Here is a 3397-nt window from a genome sequence, read left to right as displayed (position 1 = left end):
GGCACCCGCCACTACACCCTGCTAATTTTTTTTTTTGTATTTAGTAGAGATGGGGTTTTACCAGGTAGGACAGGCTGGTCTCAAACTCCTGACCTTAGGTGATCCGCCTGCCTCAGCCCCGCAAAGTGCTGGGATTACTGGTGTGTGCCATGTTTTCACCTTTTGACTACTGTAAATAATGCTGCAATGAGCACTGGAGTATAATTATCTGTTTAACTCCCTGCTTAAAATTATTTTGGGGCTGGGCGCGGTGGCTCACGCCTGTAATCCCAGCACATTGGGAGGCCGAGACAGGCGGATCACGAGGTCGGGAGATCAAGACCACCCTGTGGTCTAACACAGTGAAACCCCACTCTACTGAAAATACAAAAATTAGCCAGGCGCGGTGGCGGGCGCCTGTAGTCCCAGCTACTCAGGAGGCTGAGGCAGGAGAATGGCCTGAATCCAGGAGGCGGAGCTTGCAGGGAGTGGAGATCCCACCACTGCACTCCAGCCTGGGCGACAGAACAAGACTCTGTCTCAAAAAAAAAAAAAAAAAAAAGGTATTTTGGTTATATACTAGGAGTGAAATTGCTCTACCTATAATAATTTTATCTTTAACTACTTTTTGAGGAACCACCAAATTGTTTTCCACAGCAGCTGGACCATTTTACACTCCCATGAGAAACCCAAGGGTTCCAACTTCTCCATATCTTGGCTATTTTCTGTTTTTAATATCAGCCATCCTAAAAGGTATGAAGTATCTCATTGCATGCAATGTGTTTTTCGTCTATTATTTGTAAACAGAAATCCACCTTGTAGTAATTTCTATAATTATGTAGCGCAGCCACCTGAGACACCAAAAATACTTAAATACCAATAAAAGAGTAGAAAGATTTTAGGTCAACTCAATTTTGAAAAAGATATCAAAGATGACAAAGAATGAAGATATAATACAAAAACTTGTAAACTTTTACTTATCTGAGGCTAATTTCTAAAATCCTAAAGTGTTGTATAAATAAAAATTGTCTCAAAGCAGATTACTGCTTTGTGATTTACAGAGATAACAGTGAAACAAACCTGAAACAAAGCTTTTAAAAACACATTTCTCCCTGGTAGATTGTTGTCACTGTCCTCATTTTAAAGATAAGAAAATCTGAGATCAAACATGTTTGACAACTTGTCCAAGACCACAAAGCAAACCTGTGGCAGAGTTTAGAAAATAATTTCTAATTTCCCAGAAACCCATGATGTAATGTGCAATAAATCAAGGGAAACCCAGAAGAGCCCTTGTTACTCTTTTAGTATGAATACACTTAGGGAGATTGTCCAGGGCACTGAAGCTTGTAACCTCCTACAGCAATGACTATTAATTAACTCCTTGCCAGCCGTGACTTGAATACTGGGCCAGACCAGATACAACTCAGACTAGTTGTGTGTGTGTCTGATCTAATAACACTAAGATTCTAACTTGGCCTCTCAAATGGTTTTGTTCAATTTTAGTTGTTCAAAAGTAGGCTAACTCTACTGTTAAACTGACAAAAGCATATGTTGAAGCAACCAAGGAAATTGTAATTGCTTCTTAACACTCTTGCTTAGATCAGATGTAGAAAGTATTATTTTGGCCAGGAGCAGTAGCTCATGCCTGTAATCCCAGCACTTTGGGAGGCCAAGGCAGGAGGATTACTTGAGGCCAAGAGTTCAAGACCAGCCTGGGCAACACAGGGAGACCTCATCTCTATAAACACTTAAAATTAGTCAGGCATGGTGGCACACCAGGTAATCCCAGCTACTTGAGAGGCCCAGGTGGGAGGATACCTTGAGCTTGGGAGGTCAGGGTTGCAGTGAGCCCTGATTGTGCCACTACACCCCAGCCTGGGTAACAGCGCGAGATCCTGACTTTAAAAAAAAAAAAAAAAAAAAAGGTGTGATGATCTTGGATCACCAAATCTGTGAGAGGGGGACAGTCTCTAACTTGTTTTCTAGAGCCAGTGAAGCTGCTCTCCTGATCTCAGTCTCTGCTGGGATCCTTTCCTTTAAAGCTACAACCCACCCACTAAACAAGAAGATAGAGCCAGTGAAGCTGCTCTCCTGATCTCAGTCTCTGCTGGGATCCTTTCCTTTAAAGCTACAACCCACCCACTAAACAAGAAGATAACTATTGGGTTTTTCCTTTTTCTTTTTTTTGAGACGGAGTTGGTTCTGCCACCCAGGATGGAGTACAGTGGCACGATCTTGGCTCACTGCAACCTCTGCCTCCCAGGTTCAAGCGATTCTCCCCACCTCAGACTCCCAAGTAGGTGGGACTACAGGCGCCCACCACAACGCCCGGCGAATTTTTGTATTTTTAGTAGAGACGGGGTTTCGCTATGTTGGCCAGGCTGGTCTGGAACTCCTGACCTCAGGTGATCCACCCGCTTCGGCCTCCCAAAGTGCTGGGATTACAGGCCTGACCCACCACGCCCTGCCGTGTTTTTCCTTTTTAAAAATGACATAGGGTGTCTATTTTGCCCAGGCTGGTCTCGAACTCTTGGACTCACGCGATATTTCCTCCTCAGCCTCCAGAGTAGCTGGGACTGTAAGGGCCCACTGCCACAGCCGGCAAGATACTTACTTACTCTCACCAAACTTGATTCAATCGTTTTGGCCAAATTTTTAAAAATAGGAATATTCCGAGGGACCATGTTTGAAGAAATATAAACTCAAGCAAGCAGAGATGAAATGACCTGAGAGATTTGCTTTAATACACTTCGGCGAAGAAAAAAGGGTATGGATGAAACTTTGTGAGACAAATACAACTGTTAAATGTAGGTGATGGTATACAGGGATTCATCTCACCTTTCCTCTTCTATGCTTAAAAGTTTTCACAGTAACTTTTCAAAAAAAAATTATCATTTCCAAACAAACTTACTGTCCTATCAATTAAACACGAGTCACTGGATGTGAACGCTCTTGTCTTCGGAGCCAAATCTGGTGAAGGATCTCAAGCAAAGGTGAGGGATCCTCTCTCTGGCAGGGCCGACAGCGCGCAAGTTTCCTTCAAGGCTGAATCTGACAAACCACTCGGTGCGCTCTAGGGCTCGCAGGACCGCGGAGCTCAATTTGGAAGTGGCACACGCGGGCTCACGGCGTGTCTCAGGGAAACGCTAGAAACGCGGCTACAGAGCTCCCAATCCCAGCCCGCGGTCGGCTTGGCCCCGGCGCGACACCCGGCTCCCTGCCACCCCTTGAAACCTCCTGCACCACTCCCCAGGGCCCCGCCCACAGCCTACCTTCCAAGTCCTCGTCCTCCTCCGACTGGCTGTCCCCTTTGGCGTCGGCGACACGGTACGGGCCGGGTTCTGGCGTGGGGTGGCCCGGGCTCTGACGTGGGGTGGCGGCGGGCAGGACTGAGGCTGGGGCGCGGGCCTCGCGCAGG

At 46.2% G+C, this 3397-nt stretch overlaps 1 protein-coding gene across 1 annotated transcript in view; it reads right to left on the bottom strand.

Annotated features, from left to right (window-relative positions):
* Nucleotides 1–3391, bottom strand: part of PRKAR2A (protein kinase, cAMP-dependent, regulatory, type II, alpha) — a 126667-nt gene extending 123276 nt beyond the window's left edge. Inside the window, exon 1 of the mRNA XM_011939131.1 lies at nucleotides 3252–3391. The gene's annotated coding sequence lies outside the window, so the exon portion shown is untranslated. The remainder of the gene's footprint in view (nucleotides 1–3251) is intronic.
* Nucleotides 3392–3397: the final 6 nt, after the last annotated feature.

The sequence above is a fragment of the Colobus angolensis genome, unplaced genomic scaffold, assembly GCF_000951035.1.
Source record: "Colobus angolensis palliatus isolate OR3802 unplaced genomic scaffold, Cang.pa_1.0 Scaffold18, whole genome shotgun sequence".
Classification (NCBI taxonomy): Eukaryota; Metazoa; Chordata; class Mammalia; order Primates; family Cercopithecidae; genus Colobus; species Colobus angolensis.
The sequence above is the reverse complement of the archived record's forward strand: the minus strand, read 5'-3'. Positions and strand labels throughout refer to the sequence as shown.